Genomic DNA, 18644 nt, shown 5'->3' on the forward strand with positions numbered 1-18644 from the left:
CTGGAGGTATACTCAGAAGATCTGGGTTTAATTCTTGGCTCTGTCACAGGTTTCCTGTGTGACCGTGGTTAGGCCCAGATCTTGAAACGTATTTAGGCTTTTAACTTCCATTGAAATCAGTGGAATGTAGGGGTTTCGATACCGTCGAGGATCTGGGCCTTAGTCTCTCTGTACCTCAGCCTTTCATTGGTAAAGTGGAAATTAATAATATTTCCCTATATCACAGGCATATTGTGAGGATAAAGCCATAAATACTTGTGAGGCACTTGGACTCTATGGGGTTGGGAATGATGTAAGTTGATAGATCCTATTGAGTGCTCTCAATTGCCATTCGCTTAAATGGGAACTGAGGGCACTTACTGCCTTGCTGGAGGTGTTTGACGTCCTGCAGCACTATACCAGTTTACCATGTCAGTCCTGCTGCCTTTGGGTGAGAAGCCCTATTGATGTCAGTGGAACTGCTCTGTGAGCTCAGACCCTGCCTGATGAAGATTTCTGGTGCACCCGTCATTGCACACCATCTCCCATTCATTTTGTCACCTGCACTGAAGCCCGAGCTGATCTGCATTCTAATGATGAGAGTGGGGGCAGCCCGGGTACCGTTGTGTTCCCAAAGTGGGCCATGGCAGCACACATGGGGACCGGACAGAAGCTCACCATTAAGTGGACACCTAATCTACCAGCCACACAAAGTAGTAGGTGTAACTGTGGTGGGGTACCACAGACCTACAGGACATCCAGGGGCAGATTTTCACTTTCGATATAGCTCTGAGCATAAATTGTACCACCCCAAGCAGCATTGTGACTCACAGGCACCCCTCATGAGCACAGTCCCCTCTCTGCTTTATCTTGCTTGAGGAGGTGGTGAGTGGGGGTGAGCCTAGGTAAGCCACTTAGCCTCCCTGTGCCTCAGTTTCTCCACCTGTAAAACAGAGATAATAGCACTATCCTACCTTACCGGGCGATTGTAAGGATAAACACATTAAAAGATTTTGGGGCACTTAGATACGATGATGGGGACCACAGAAGTACTTAAAATAGAGAGAGGAACTTGCTGTTGTCCATTACCAGCAGCAAATTGCATCACCTGCCCCAACAGTGACTGAGCTGTACAGGCCTGTGAGTAGCTAGCAGTGGAGCCAAGATGCTGCCCACCTGCTCTGGGAAGGCAGTAAGCAGATATCCATGTCTCACCTACCCCTGCATGCCCAAACCCAAGGTCTGATAGCCCATGTAGAAGTGTAAGGGGGATATTTACTCCCTTTTATGAGTGTGTAATCCAGGGGACAGGCTAGCCCTAAATATCTTCAAAGCAATATACAGAAACATTTAAAATACCGGACTCTCAGCTGGCTAGCAAACCATATAGGAACTAATTCAAACACATTAAATGTGTATTGCTGTGTTAGTTTGGTGGATAACTACTTGGCGTGGATTTAACCAATGTGTACTTCCCCATCCCATAAGATGACTGAGCTGACTGGGTAGCCATCCTGCACATTATTACTGTGATTCAGGTTGCACCACGCTCCTCAGTCAGAAGACAGGAGTTCCCTAGGTCAGGCTAATGAGAGTTTTCTCTTTGCTGACCTGGGTTAAGCACCTCTCAGTTGGAAGTTGTTTCTTTGCATAACTTACAATCATTTGCAAGTCCACAAGCATTGTTAGTGCTAATATCGGTCTCTTCATTGCAGGGAACAGTAGATGACTATGTGCATGTGTTTGGAACAGTCCCTCTTCTTTTTTCAAATGCTCATTAACAATATCCTGTGGCTATTCAGTGGCTGACATCCTGAAAGATTCCAAAGCACATTACAAACTATGGTATATATATCTATAGTGCAATCAGAGGTGTGACTGCAGCACATGTAGACGTATCCAAGCTAGCTTCGATCTAGTTAGCTTGAACAACAATGGGAGTGAAGTCGCAGCTGCACAAAGCTCCCTTGAGTATGTCTCCACATGCTGCAGTCACTCCTCTGATTGCAGTGTAGACATACCCTGTGTGTATAGGAGTCACTTTGTCAGCCACTGAAATGAAGCCATCTCTGCGGTGGTATGCACCAGTCAATAAACTGAAAACAGCAACATTATGCAATAGTTTAGGGCACAAAATAAAGAAAGTTGCAGCCAGTTGCAATTAGAAGCAGAAGACTGTTAGGTAAAATGTAAGTTTTCAAGCAGGAGTTCACCCCAGAACACTCTTGCAAAAAGTGCTACAGAATGTTTAATGGACAAATGGTCAGGATCCCCAGTTTTACATCTCATCCAAAAGACAGCATCTCCACAAGTACAATGCTCCTTACCATCATGGCCGGGGCACTGGTTCAATTCTGACATGGAAGGAGGAGTGCCACCTACTGAATCAACAACATCCAAGTATTGACCAAGTTGAACCTGACTTAGCCTAAGGTCAGATGAGAGCACAGATTGCAGTGGCATGGGAGGTAATGACTTCACGGCACTTCCAGCCCTTTGACTGAAATCACTGGTAGCGGTGTGTGCCCAACGAGGGTAGAATTTAACTGGATATATTGAAGTAAACTCTGAATACATGCATGACCAAGTAGTGGCTTGACTAACTGCTGTATGTTTACATTTTTACCTCAGAAAATTAAGGGAGATTTGTTGTTTCTGAGCCATCTGTATAGGACATGGGTATTGCACTTTGAGATATCAGAAGGACAACTCTATTTTAGATATAATTTGGATGAATAATTTATAATTTCTGTGAGGAATGATAAAAGTGGTTTGTTTTTGTTTTACAGTTCTTGTCAAAGTAACATCATCAGCCTCATGCTGTTTGACATGAACTCTTCAAAACATTGCTGGAGATGCTACAGAAACTAGTAATTCAGCTATTTCTTTCTGTATAATGAACTGATCATCACATTAGTTTTACTGAGAGTTACACAGCATCAACAAGCTATGGCTAGCTTGGCTCTCAGAGGCAGCAAGGCATTTAGAGACATGCTTGCTGTGCTCGTTGGTCTAATGGTCTGTATTACAAAACAGTTACTGTCATTCAGGTGAAACATGAATGGAGACTCTGTTCCCTGGAGGTCATTATAACCTAACTGTATGCTTTAGAAAAATAGGGAATCTGAGCTCAGTTTGTTCTGGCCGTTTACCAAATGAGGCCTCCTTGTAGGGAGGTCTCTGCATGGTTCTCCTTGTGGAGCATCTTACAAATTGTCTGTTAGGGGAGACGGTTGTTCCCCCCAAGTGAAAAGAAGACAAAGGGGTTTTTGGCCCCCAAACATCAAATATCTCTGGAGATTCACTGGAAACTAGGGCTTCAGCATCCAGAACCCACTGCTGCTCTCCACAGCTTCTTGTCCACAGGTTCATTGGGCAGTTGCTGGGAGCAGCTGGCCTTGGGACTCCTCCTTGCCCCCGTCCCCTTAAATATAGTGGGCCACATTTTCTGTTAGTGCAGCAGAGAGGTCACCCTGGTTCTATGCCTAGCCCTGAATGCAGGGGAGAGGAGACTGGGAGCTGGTCTAATTTGCACCAACCTGCTCTGATGCCCCAAGGCACCATATACCCACTAGGCATTGCTGGAGCTCTGTGTGTTCTACTCATTCCCAACATGTCTTCTGCACCAGGAGCTGTGGAGAGGGAGGCTTAGGAGCTGCCTCTACTAGATCTGTGCCTTCAAGGGATTCCCCTGCCCCCCACAAAGTGGGTGTTCCTACCCGTATGGGGATTGGGGCTGAGAATCTGTCTCATTATTTATATATACCCCATTTATTATCTTTGGGGAAGATTCTGTTCCAGCTGAAGCCAATGGTAAAACTCCTATTGGCATTAATCGGATCAGGAGTGGGTCCTGAGGAAGGAATTGAATCACAGAACTAAGAGTTAGAGATGGAGAAGACTGATGAGTTCCCGTCTAATCCATCCCTCAACCAATGCAGGATTGTTCCCAGCAGTACATGATCTTGTATTTTTGACTAGTCTAACTCAAATGTCCCATTGGATGGGGCTTCCATACATCTCTTCAGAGACTATTCTACAGGCAAATCAGTCAATGCCTCAACACTTTTCCTCATCTTCATCCAAAACAATATAACTTTCAATAAAGCAAAGTTGTTACCATCCTTCCAGTGCTTGTACATTATTATTATTATTTATGCCATCCTTCTGCCAGTTGTTGTCAGCAGCAAAAAGGGCTCGGTTCAAATACCTAGGGGTACCTCTTAAAATTAACAAACACCATCGGCTTCTGCCACCCTGGTGCTCTCTCCACATCAAGTCCGGTCCAGCAGCTCCACCACTCAACATTGCTATAGCAATTACAGTCGAGGGGTGCTGGGTGTATGTGAGTGTGCACATGCTTTGCTGCCACTTCTGCCTCATCTCTTGCCGTGATGTTGTCTTAATGCTGAGCATCCGTCCTCAGACTTCACCTAATCCACCTTAGTGATGCCAGATAGGGGACTTCATAGTAAAGTTCACTCAGCTCTGTCATTAACCAGTGTGTGTGTGTGTGTGGGGTCAATGGCATCATAGGGCCCTTCATCAGAATCTCTGGCACCAGAGTCTCACTCCTAGTCAAAGGTAGCAGTCCCTTTTCTCTGCTTCTTGTTTTTCTGGCTTATGTCCAGCTCCACTGGCCAGCCATGCAGGACTGGAGGCTATGGCAACTCCCCACTCATGGAATATTAAGTATAGTTCTATTTGCCTTTTGTCACACAATAAGGATAACAACATTTCATTACCCCTACACTGACAACTTAAATGAATTTTAACCAAAACAACCAGAATGTCACAGTGGGAAAGTGGGTAACTTGCAAATAAGGCCTGCTTGTTCTGGCTATTCCTCACATTCACCAACAGATGGCAGTAGAGAACTCCTTCCCTAAAGTTACAGAGCTGCTGCAGGCTGGCATCTGTATTGTGACAGTGTTTAGGAACCCCATTTGTGGATAAAGACTCCATTGCGCTAGGCGCTGTACAATCACAGAACAAAAAGACACTCCCTGCCTTAAATAGTTTACAGTCTCTGTGCAATTAATAAAACAAATGATGGTTCCAAACTATTTGACTGTACCAAAACATATTTTATCCCCTGTCCTTCCAGTTTGAAAATGCTGCGGAAGAGCAGCATATCTATCTATCACAAGCAATATATGTAGATTTTTAGGGTAGATGTAGATGCTTATAATATTCCCCTTTCTCTTTGTCACTACTTTCTAAAGCTATAGATATCAAGCTCTTTTGATTTTTCCTAGCAAATCAATCCCTCCTGTCCTCTAATTATTTTAATTGCTGTTCTCTGAACTCTCTCCAATGTGCCAATATCTTTCTGGTAATGTGCTCACAAAAGCCTTCAATATTCCCATTGCAGCTGCTCCAGAGCCATCTAGAGAGGACCTGTTACCAACCTGCTCTAGGGCACGATGCACGTGGAATCCAAATTTTCATTGATCTTTTTGCCTTCAGGTTGCATTGTGCACCTGAAAGTCTCTTCCAGCTTTCTTCATCCCAGTCAGTATCTGTGGTGAGGATTGTTTTTGAATCTCAAATTAAATCTTGTTCGTTAATTTCTTCCCATGTTTCTCATCTCTCTAGTGCCCTTCGTTTTATTTCTCTGTCCTCAGAGAATTTCACACGTACTTTATTAATTATTATTTTATTTTATTATTTGTATTACAGTGGCTCCTGAGAGCACCAATTCAGATCAAGGTCCCACTGTGCTAGGCCCACACCAACATATAATACAGTAACAGACAGTCCCTGCCTCAGGGAGCCTACAGTCTATGTAGGAGAGATTGACAAAAGGGGAGAAGGGAAGTATTATTATCCCATTGGACAGATGGGGAACTGAGGCAAGAGATTAAGGATTCAATCCTGCAAGGTGCTGAGATCCAAACAAAGGTCTTAATTGTTAATATTAAGCATGTGAGTAGACCCACTGAAATCAACAAATAAATTGAGCTAAATAGGACTGTTCATGTGCTTAAAAAGCAACAGAGAGTCCTGTGGGACCTTTAAGACTAACAGATATATTGAAGCATAAGCTTTCGTGGGAGAATACCCACTTCAGTACCCACGAAAGCTTATGCTCCAATACATCTGTTAGTCTTAAAGGTGCCACAGGACTGTCTGTTGCTTTTTACAGATCCAGACTAACACGGCTACCCCTCTGATACTTGACATGTGCTTAAAGTTAAACCTCTGAGTAGCAAACTGCATGGATCTTGGATGGAGGAGCACAGGTTCCAGGAGGGAAGTTTTTGGAGGAGGTACCAAAAATCAAATTAAAAAATTGCTTTTGTTCCCATGCAGAACAAAATTAAGACCTTGCAATTTTCTTCAGGGACAGAGAGTCCAATCAGTCCCCAGTGTAGCAATAGCCAGGTGGTTAAGGTACTGACCTGGAATGAGTGATACGGCGGCGTGTCCTTGCTCTGCCTGATTCAGCGTGAACCTGGGTCTCCCCCATCCCAGACAAATGCCCCAGCCACCAGGCTCACTGAGTAAATCTCTCCCATTGGAGCTATTCCACTTTGTATAAATAATGAAATAGTCACTGGGGCAGAGAGAGGATGACTCTATAGTCTGATGTCTAGGGCACTTGCCTGGTATATGGGAGATCCGGTACAAGTCTGCCTAATTTGGAACTGGACTTGAGCCTGAGTCTGCCATCTCCCAGGAGTGTGCCCTGACCACCTGTCTCACCCGCTGAAGTTCTCATTGAAATGGGGAATATTTTAGTTTTAACAAAATGGTATTTTTCAACAGAATTTTTTTGACCAGCCCTACTCCTACCCTTATTTTAAAAAATTCTTTCCTCTTGTTTCCCACTCCAGTCAAAATCACCAGTGAAGAAGCAAAATATATCCACTCTGAATAGGGGCCTGCTTTCACTGAACAGCTCAATAAAATCTCATCACTGCTGGTATGTTTGTACAATTCTAAAACGGTTAGCAGGAACATATAGGGCTTGTTTCTCCTCTTGCTTGCACTGGTATTAATGAAAAGTAAACTCCAGTGGAGTTGAAGTCAGTGGAGGAATGCTCATGTAAGAGTGGAGGAGAATGAAACCCACAATTCTCTACATAGTTCTTGAGCTCCCGAGTACTATCCAGTTATGCCATAGGGCCAGTTTAATCAACAACATTGCAAGTGGAATTAAGAGAAAACACATACTTCAAATGCATTAATTCTTTAGTTCTATACTCTTAATTATGACTAGATAAATCTTAACTTCAGGTTCAGATTCCCCCTCAGGCCCGGCACTTAAGGGAAACTTCTTGTTCCAGACCGCAATTCTTTCCCTTTTTTTAATGGTGTTTTCCTCCAACTCATCCAGGGATGGAGAACTATTAAGATTAAAATCAAAACCCTCCTGGAGTTTGGCTCATCTATGCACTGGTTCCTATAATGTTAGAGTATCTTGTCTTTTGCTGGCACCATGCTATCATCTCACCTCCTGCTGACTGCTGAGTTGTTTATAAAAACCCATTTCTCTCTGCATATGAGACAGATGCTTTGGTGTGGAGAAGAATATATTAAACATGTAGAAGAAGAAGGCAGCCTTTTCAAGTTTCTTGGGAGTTGGTATAAAATAAAGACAGGCTGCTAGCAGGAAAAAAAAATCAAGATCTTTAAAGGACCCTTCTGTAGTGAATTCTTTAAAGTCCCACTTCTACAGTTTGATATGCAATTCTAAGTGTGGGGAACTGTGAATCTGGTCAGTATACAATATTGCTGTTAGTAAGATAAGCAAATTTTATCCATCACTTGATGGATGGGTAATGGCATGCTGGTGAACTACCATGCTGGCAATTAGCTGATCTTAACTAAATATTTCATTTTTTGTAACGAGTTGCGGTTGAGGTGGATCTAGATCTGAGTGTTTGGCTTTTTGCAATCAGCTAGAGAGAAAAATAAAATCAAATACACATCTGTACAGAAGGCATGGAAGAGGGCATCTGTGCCGAAGGCATTATTTCATTTATCACCCTACCGTCTCACTTATCCTAGATTGCCATTTTGAACAAGGACTATACATTAGGCCTGAAATATTGGGCTGGGGAAAAGTATAGTTTCACTCTATGAGAAGATTAAATTTACAAATAAGTTAGGGAGGGATTTTCAAAAGTGCAAAAGTGTTGGCCATTGAAGTAAATGGTCCAACTCCCTTTGACTATGATGGGAATGGAGTTAGGCCAATGACGAGTGCTTTTGAAAATCAAAAAGCTCAGTTCTGCAAATACTAACCATGCAAGTAGTCCCCATGGCTTCATGGGGTTTACTAGAGTAAGTAAGAGTTTGCCAAATCAAACCCCATTTTCCTTGTTAACTTCTATGCAGTTTGTTCACTTGTTGGACTTCGTTCAGCTTGTGAAGTGAAGCTAGACTAGTCTGCTTCCAATCCCTTTCATTTTCTGGGGCTCATGCATTGGCACAGTGCTGCAGTGTTTGCATTGCAAGTGAAGTAATAATGTGTTGGCTTCCTGAAGAGCTGGGTATTAAAGTGGTCCTCACAGACGGCTGGGTGATTTGAATATTTTCATTTCCATCCATCCCTTCCTAAAAGCCACTCGCTTACCATTTCACTGATGTGGTGGTAGCAAGAACGGCAGTACTAGAGCATGAGAAGGTAATGAAAGAGCTATTGTGTAGACAAAAAGAACGAGGAGTACATGTGGCACCTTAGAGACTAACAAATTTATTTGAGCATAAGCTTTCGTGGGCTAAAGCCCACTTCATCAGATGCATGCAGTGGAAAATACAGTAGGAAGATATATATACACAGAGAACATGAAAAAATGGGGGTTGCCATACCAACTCTAACTAGACTAATCGATTAAGGTGGGCTATTATCAGCAGGAGAAAAAAAACTTTTGTAGTGATAATCAGGATGGCCCATTTCAAACAGTTGACAAGAAGGTGTGAGTAACAGTAGGGGGAAAATTAGACAGTGACTTTCAGGGGACCGTGTCTTAAATTTTCCTCCAAGCAAGTTTCCTAGTTCTCCTTCTCAATGATTTGCTCACTAACACATGAGCTGACCAGCCTTCATATAATATATAGGCTCTGTAGCGTAGACATGGCTTATGTTGGCATAGCTATGTCGGTAAAGCCCCTTGTGTAGATGCAGCATATGCTGACAGAAGCAGTTCTTCTGCGGGCATAATAATGCCACCCCCTCAAATGACATTAGATGTGCTATGTAGTATTGTTGTAGCTTTGTCAGTCCGAAAAGTATATCTCTTTCATTAAGAGAAGTTGGTCCAATAAAAGATATTACCTCACCCACTTTGTCTCTCTAATTAGATGTACTGATAGAAGCACTCTGCTGTTGGCTTTGTTGTGTGTACACTGGGGATTTTGCCAGCATATCTATGTAAGGTGTGATTTTTTTATATTTCTAGCCTGGTCTACACTATGAGGTTAGGTCGAATTTAGCTGTGTTAGGTCAATTTAAAAATGAATGCGTCCACACAACTAACCCTGTTCTGTCGACCTAAAAGGCTCTTAAAATTGACTTCTGTACTCCTCCCCGGCCAGGGAAGTAGCGCTAAAATCGACTTCACTGGGTCGAATTTGGGGTATTGCAGATGCAAATCGATGGTATTGGCCTCTGGGAGCTATCCCACAGTGCTCCATTGTGACCGCTCTGGACAGCACTTGAACTCAGATGTACTAGCCAGGTACACAGGAAAAGCCCCGGGAATTTTTGAATTTCATTTCCTGTTTTGTCAGCGTGGCGAACTCAGCAGCACAGGTGACCATGCAGTCCCCACAGAATTGTAGAGCGTAGAATGTTTCTAGGCCCCCCCCATCATCTCTGACCCTGAGGTTATCGCAGATTAGAAGGCAAAAAAAATGCACTTGCGATGACATGTTTTCCGAGCTCATGCAGTCCTCCCGCACTGATAGGGCACAGCTTAATGCATAGAGGCATTCAGTGGCAGAGGCCAGGAAAGAATTAAGTGAGCGCAAAGAGCGGAGGCAGGACATGATGCTGAGGTTAATGGGGGAGAAAACGGACATGATGAAGCATCTGCTGGGGGAGCAAATGGACAAGATGAAGCATCTGTTGGAGCTACAGAAAAACCAACAAGAGCACAGACCCCCGCTGCATCCACTGTATAACTGCCTACCCTTCTCCCCATGTTCCATAGCTTCCTCACCCAGACGCCCAAGAACGCAGTGGGGGTGGGTCCGGGCACCCAGCCACTCCACTCCAGAGGATGGCCCAAGCAACAGAAGGCTGTCATTCAAACAGTTTGATTTTTAGTAAAAAGCAACAGAAGTATTGGGAGCAAGATCTGAAGAAGTGAAGGTTCTTATTCACGAAAGCTTATGCTCCCAATACTTCTGTTAGTCTCAAAGGTGCCACAGGACCCTCTGTTGCTTTTTACAGATTCAGACTAACACGGCTACCCCTCTGATATTTGATTTTTAGTGTGGCTACAATAAGCAATATGGCCTTGTCCTTCCCTTCTTCACCACCCCACCCAGGCTACCTTGTCCATTATCTCTTTTTTAAAAAAATTAATAAAGAAAGAATGCATGGTTTAAAAAAAATAGTTACTTTTTTTCGAAGGGGGGAGGGAGGTTGGCTTACAGGGAATTAAAATCAACAAAGGGGACGGGTTTGCATCAAGGAGAAACACACACAACTGTCACACCAAAGCCTGGCCAGTCCAGAAACTGGTTTTCAAAGCCTTTCTGATGCACAGTGCGCCTTGCTGTGCTCTTCCCTTGATACCAGAACGTCAGTGATTGCATTGGCTACTTGGATCACAGCAGCCCCCACTGTAGACTTGCCCACAACAGCAGCGGTGACTGTGAGCCGAGTGGGCTCCATGCTTGCCATGGTATGGCGTCTGCCGTTGCTTTCACGGAGGGAGGGGCAACTGACGACATGTACCCGAAACCACCCGCAACAATGTTTTTGCCCCATCAGGCATTGGGAGCTTAATCCAGAATTCCAATGGGCGGTGGAGACTGTGGGAACTGTGGGATAGCTACCCACAGTGCACTGCTCCATAAGTCGATGCTAGCCAAGGTAGTGAGGATGCACTCCGCCGACTTAATGTGCTTAGTGTGGACATACGCAATCGACTGTATAAAATCGATTTCTAAAAATCGACTTCTATAAAATCGACCTAATTTCGTAGTGTGGGCATACCCCAATTTAACTACATTGGTAAAACTTTGTCATGTAGACTAGGCCTTAGTTCAATCATTGAGCGAACACATGGAGAAGCCAGTCAGCAATCTCTACCTATCTCAGTACATTTCCCATCCAGCTGAGAAAAATACATCCCAGCCAGCAGAGAAATTACCCCTGGATCTTGAGCTCAGCTATTGTTGTGTTCCCTAATATGGGGGAAATAGCTGTGGGCTATTGTCTGTACATGTGCTACAGTCAGTGTAGCTCAGGAAAAATGAAGGTCTTTATTAACATAAGCAACCTGCAAGAGTTTGATGTGGCATGCTGCATATGAGCTCTTCCTTTGTATGTCCCTGCCTCTAGAGCTTTCTACCAGTGGGAAACGCCACAATGTTCATGTATATGTGATTTTAAGGAAATAAATTGTGATACATGACAGCTGTGATGCCCAATTTCTGTGTATATGAATGAAAAATATTTTTATTGTCTTAAGCAGTGAAAAGTCACAAAACTTCATCCTTGTTTTGGGGAGGAGCCGTCAAAGTCTGAGCTAGTTGATTCCCTTTTCCATTACCATTTTTCAATGGTAGATTCTCAACGTGTTTTTAGGGGGCGCAGATAAGGGAAGGGCAGTCGCTGTACAGAATTGGAAAGGGATTTTTAAGTTGTTTTAGTGGTCAACTCCTGCAGGAGTTGACAGTTCAGCTGACATTAAATAATGAAATGAGCAATGCAAATTGCTGTAGCAAGAATAACTTCCAATCACTTGAAACCCAGAAATGAAGCATAATGACAGCCCACATACCAGCCTTGCACTTCATCCCATCAGAGACTAAACATTTTTAGAAATTAGAAACAAATAATATCACTGAAATCTCTTAACCAAGAGAAATAAATCATATCAACAAAGCAAATAGATCAATAGACATTCACTTATTTCATGTAATTCTGTTAAAAATGCTCTGAGAAATATGGTGAAATGGAGGGTTCTCCACCTGAAATGTATACCAGGCCTGTCAGGTCCTGGTGCTGCAACTTGGATAGATTCTAAGGCCAGAAGGGACCACTGTGATCATCTAGTCTGATCCTGCACCACACAGGCCATAGCACTTCCCAAATTAAATCCTGTTTGAACTACAGCATAGATTTTAGCAAAACACCCAATCTTGATTTAAAAATTACCTGTGATGGCGAATCCACTACAACCCTGGGTAGGTAGTTCCCATGGTTAATTACCCTCATTGATACACCTTATTTCAAATCTGAATTTGCTTCAACTTCAAGCCACTGGATCTTGTTATACCTTTGTCTGCTAGATTGAAGAGCCCATTATCAATTTTTGTTCCCCACTTAGGTATTTATAGACTGTGATCAAGGGACCCCTTAACCTTCTCTTTGTTAAGCCAATGGATTGAACTCCATGAGTCTATCACTACAAAATGTTATCTGATCCTTTAATCATTCTCATGGCTGCTCATTGAACGTTCTCCCATTTATCAACATCCTTCCTGAAGTATGGACACCAGAACTGGGACTGGAACTTGCTTTGCACAGGTGGATATCTGCACACCTCCTTCCCCCAATGAGGCCCCATCAGAATCAGTGATCATTGACTTCAGTAGGATTTGGTCCTAAAAATACCCAGATACAGTAGGACTATGGGAGGAAAAGAAAGTACAGGACTGATTAAGAAAAAGTCCATAAAACAAAACTCCATCCACGTATAACTCATTTTGGACTTTTCTGGTTTTATGAACAACTCTAATAATACAAGTGCTTTGTTATAATTGCCCTCAGCTCTGAAGATCAGTAAAACACTCAGACTTTTTCTCTTTGAAAAGGGGGCTTGATTGTGTGGGGCTTGGATTTTCCCTACTCATGCAGCTAGAGAACGTTCCACTCCCACAAACGTCACCCACGAACCAAAACCAAACCAAAACACCAAGCCCAGTGGTGGTCGATGCAACTATACCAGCAAAATTGCTTTTTTCATTGGACTAGTTTGTTTTGTTTGGGGTATGTGTACGCGTGGGTGGAATAAACTACCTCAGTAAAAGCACAGCTTTGTTGGTATAAGCTGTACCTATGCTAGGAGCACTGTGTGGGTATAGGATACACCCCAATACCTACACCAGCAAAGAACGTCTTGGGTAGATTTGACTTTACTGATAATCCTGCAGGTCAGGTTTAATGCACATGGATGGGGCCAGTGTGTGTGGGAAAACAGCTGCTGACTGTGCTGTAGCTGCTCTGTGCACACAAAGAGCGCTGCCACTTCTGTCCATGTAGGCAATTCTTGTAGTCTACATATAGGGATCCTCCCTGAACTTTGTGCAATATGGATCCAGATCTAGAGTCGTACTTTGCAGCTGAGGACACTCTCTGCAATGGACACCAAATATGAATACTCCTGAATCATGGAACCAGACTTCGCAGCTTTTGACCCATTATCAATTGTGAGGGATAAAATATTTATCCAATATCCCTTTTGTCTTGTCTGAGATCTTCCCATTTTGAAGACTCTTTGCAACACTACTGACTAGCATTATTCATTATGTTTGTTGAAAGTTTATACATCTGTATCTATCAAATCTATCTACAACAGTGGTGGGCAACCTGCAGCCTGTGGACTGCACACAGCCTGTCAGGGTAACGCGCTGGTGGGCCATAAGAAAGTTTGTTTACATTGTCCGTCTGCAGGTACAGCTGCCCACAGCTCCCAGTGGCCACAGGTTGTCCACCACTGATCTGTGAAGACCGAGACACATGACAATGTACAAAGCTAATACAAAAAGAGCAAAACACACTAGGAAAATATACATAGATCAAAGGAACTCCTTGAAATTCCAAGTGTTGTAGAAAAAGAAATAAAGAACTGAGTTAGGAAGAGAAAGTAAGAGAGAGAAGTAAGAGGAAAGTTTCATAATTTCATATAGATTAAGGCAAGAAGGTACCATTAGACCATCTAGTCTGATCTCCCGTATATCACGGGCCATTAAATTACACACATATACCTGTATGTTGAGCCCAATGACTTTAGTGAGACTAAAACATTTCAGGCCTGAGGAGACTAGACTATTGTGTGTCACAGTCAAAGAACAGGAGAGACTGAGGTGCCACCAATGCCCGAGGCTCCTGCAATGGCAGAGAACTGATTAGATGAGATATACCCCAATAATACTAGCAGAAGATCTTCAGCCTATGTTGCAGAAGAAGGTGGAAATCCCCCAAAGTCCCTGACCTGGGGGAACATTCCTTCCCAACCCTGAACATATGAGTAAGATACACCAGCCAGGCATCTAAGACAGCAAATTCTCTGTAGCACCTCACAGCACTGGTCGACTCCTGCTGGTGTCCTGTCAGCTGTGGCCAATGTCATGCTTCAGAGGAAGGCAAAAACTTCCCGTCAATACATCTGGACAACTGTGTATCAGTTTTCTCAAATGATTTTCCTGTACAATTTGTACTGACCATCAGCTGTTGTATTTACACTTACCCTGGTGATAGGCATGGTATAATAGTGATAATAATTATGTAATAACTATGGCAGTAATGCCTAAAAGCCACAGTTAGTTTGGGTCTATTGTGCTGTACAACCATATAATAAATGACAGTCCCTGCCTCAAAGCACTTACAATTTAAAGACAAGGTGTAACAGGTAGATGTAACAAAAGTGCCCAGGTAGGATAGGAAAGCTGGAGTAACAAATACCATAGGTCAGTGGTTCTCAAACTTTTGTATTGGTGACCCCTTTCATACAGCAAGCCTCTGTGTGCGACCCCCCTTATAAATTAAAAACACCTTTTTTTATATTTAACACTACTATAAATGCTGGAGATGAAGTGGGGTTTGGGGTGGAGGCTACAGCTCACGACCCCTTGCCCTAATAACCTTGCGACCCCCTGAGGGGTCACGACCCCCAGTTTGAGAACCCCTGCCATAGGGTGTGCAAATTCATAGCCAGTCAGTAGCAGTGATCCAAGCTCTCCACCTGCCTAACAGTTATCAGGTGTACAGTAACTCCCCACTTAACGTTTCTGAAAAATACGACTTTAAGTGAAACGATGTTAAGTGAATCCAATTTCCCCCTAAGAATTAATGTAAATGGTGGGGTGGTGGTGGTGGTTAGGTTCCAGGGAATTTTTTTTTGCCAGACAAAAGGCATTATGTACATTTTAAACAAGCAATTTAATAGAGGTATAAGTTTTAAACAATTTTAAAGAAACAGTTTAATACTACAATCATCATTGCTGAGTATGAAGCTTGGTTGAGGTGGTGGAGTCAGAGAGTGGAAGAGGGTGGATTGTCTGGCTGCTCCTCTTGCTGAACTTTCTGAACTCGAAAAAACACATCTAGAGATTGTTGTTTTGCTTTCCTTTTTTTTTTCTTGGTAAATTTCTTTATAGCAAGCCATTAGATGACCAACTCCCCTAATCACTTTGGAGCTGCATTCCCTGTCCGGATCGTCATCACTCAGGATTTGCAAGCCAGCCTTAACCCGCCTCTTCTCTCCCCTTCCCTCCTCCCCCTTCACTCCACATGCTGCATCCTTGCTCCTCCTCCGTCCCTCCCCTGCCTCCTGCCCGTGGCAATCAGCTGGTTTGCGGTGTTCAGGAGGCAGGGGAGGGAGGAGGAGCCTGTGCGCCGAGTCCTCGCTCCTCCCCCTTCCCTCCTGAACACCGTAAACCAGCTGATTGCCATGGGCAGGAGGTGGGGGAACAGGGGGAAGGCACTGATCCGCGGGGTCTGCCGGTGGGTGGGAGGTGCTGAGGGGGATGGAGGGGGCGTAGGGGAGCTGATAGAGGGGCTGCCAGCTGTGGACAAAGCAGGCAGCCAAACAACGTTATAATGGAGCATTGCCCAACTTTAAATGGAGCATGTTCTGTAATGGAGCAGGGACGTAAGAAGAAACAATGTTAAGCGAGAGGACGTTAAGTGGGGAGTTACTGTACTTTATGCAATACAGAAGAGGTGAGTTTTGAGGGGGAACTTGAAAGAAGGGAAGGTGATGGCTTTGCAGATTTTCACTGGGAGCCTTTCCTGCTTGTAAGTGGCAGCATGGGAAAAAGTGCAAAAGTGCTCGCTGGAGAGGTGGCTGATTGAGACCAGCATCATTGGTAGAGCAAATGTGGAGGCTGGCCGTGTGATAAAATAACAGCTCTGAAAGGTAAGGTGGGTCTAAATTGTGGACGGCTTTGTAAGTGAGGACAAGAATTTTGTGTCTGGCACCATAGCTGAGGGGGAGTCAATGGAGAAGCTTAGAGAAGGTTGCATAGTCAGAGCAGCGAGCCAAAATGATCTTGGCATGTTGGATGGATTTGACCAGGATTCAAGGCCATAGTCAAGCAACAATGCTGTGGAGTGATTGTACAGTTCCTTATCCTCGACAGTTACCGGACAGGACCAAGATACATTACAGGGGAAGCTGAATAAAGAGTGGCACTTCCCAGTTAGGGAGTTTTCTAGTTCTTGCTTAAGGCATGGCTCTTCATGGTTATTTCCTCACACTACAAATGCCAAAGAGGAGGCAATTACAATAATCAAGGTGCAAAATGAACAGAGGTTGGAGAAGAGTTTTAGCAGCCTGGGCACAGAGAAAAGGTCATGTTTTAGGGTACGTCTATACTTACTTCCTGGTCCGGATGTAAGCGATTGATCTTCTGGGATCGATTTATCGTGTCTTGTCTAGACGCGATAAATCGATCCCGGATCGATCCCGGAAGTGCTCGCCATCGACGCTGGTACTCCAGCTCAGCGAGAGGAGTACGCGGCATCGACGGGGGAGCCTGCCTGCCGCGTCTGGACCCGCGGTAAGTTCGGACTAAGGTACTTCGAATTCAGCTACGTTATTAACGTAGCTGAATTTGCGTACCTTAGTCCGAAGTGGGGGGTGAGTGTGGACCAGGCCTTAGAGACGTTGTGCAGGAAGAAATGGCAAGATTTAGACACTATGTGTATGTGTCATAAGAACCTAAATGATACAGTGTAATAGAACATGCTCCCGGGCCTAGGGAATTTACTGTCTGATTGAGATGAAGGGAGTATAGGGCTGATTCAACTCCCATCAAATCAATGGGAGTCTTTCCACTCTGTTCGATGGCAGTTGGATCAGAGTCAGGGCATGCATATGTCACTGCAGAACTGAGGATGTCAGCAGGGGTTTCTGCTCATGCTGCCAACCCCCACCAGGCTGTGAAGTTCTGCGCTTAACTTTATCCCTTCTCCAGCTGTTTACATCAGAGGTCATGATCTTGCTTATAAATATTTTTTAAATGACTCTTCTTACTTAGTAACTACTGACCATGGAGCTGCATGCTAAAAGGCGTGCAAAGTCAGGATAGTTGCAATTACAGAGTAAACTATGATGACATACACTATTTTTTAAATGTCTAAACCATAGTTGAAGGTTACATAGCAATTACTTTTGATCTCATTAAGTATAATTAGTAATTACCAAGTAATCTAAAGGAAAATGTGATTACTATGAAGTTACCTGGTATCTCCCAAGGGAGCTCTTTGTAGTTACAGAATATACATACCCGGTTACTTAAAGCGGTACCTAAAATATTGCTTTGTTACACTCTACAGGCAAAACACCCTTTTTGGCCAAAGAATGCTGGTAACACAGAGGATTTACAGTCTAAATGTGACTATGCATCAAGAATATAGCCACTGCTCAGACTCCAAGATGCCATGTGACATGTAAGAGGCTTTTCACCCAATGCTTAAAATTTGTAATGAAAGAGGTGCTGGGGCTCAAGCAATTTTTTTTACTTTCATAACTGACACAGCAAGCCCAGAGGTGCTGGGGCTATGAACTGCCAAGCCTAGAGGTGCCGGGGCTCAGCCCTGGCACAAATTAAACACTGCTTACACCTTTTAATGACAAATACAATAAATGGATGATCACAGTTGGTATTCTGTGCCATACCTCTCCAGACCCCGATGATACACCATCCTGGGCTTGTTACCCCACAATTTGGACCTTAGGCACTCCAATAATGGTTTACCTACAGTTATGCAATTTATTCCATCCAAATGGATAATAAGGTGATGGCCCGCCCTAGAGGAATTGCCAGGGTATTACCAGGGGGCTTGTCTTCGACCCGCAGAGGACTCCCCAGAGCGGGCTAATCTTGCTAACCCTTGGAAGGACATGGATACAGCCCTCTGCTCAAAGGATTGATATTCAAGCAGTAATTCTTTGAAAACAAAATGTTATTTATTTAAAGGAAATAAGCAGTGGCAATACATTCAATACAGCAAGAAAGGACACACTATACTCTAGAGCAGAGGTTCTGAAACTGTGGTCCATGGACCACCAGTGGTCCACGAACTCCATTCAGGTCGTCCACAGATAGTTCCCTCTAAGGTCCACGCCTGGGTGGCCACACACAAGAGAATGAAGGGCCACCCACCTAATTAGTGGAACTACACAGGTGTGGCTCCACTAATTAGGTGCCTGGACCCTGGAGAAGATGCACATGTAAGGTGAGGTGGTGGC

The sequence above is a fragment of the Chrysemys picta genome, chromosome 1 (genome assembly GCF_011386835.1).
Source record: "Chrysemys picta bellii isolate R12L10 chromosome 1, ASM1138683v2, whole genome shotgun sequence".
NCBI lineage: Eukaryota > Metazoa > Chordata > Testudines > Emydidae > Chrysemys > Chrysemys picta.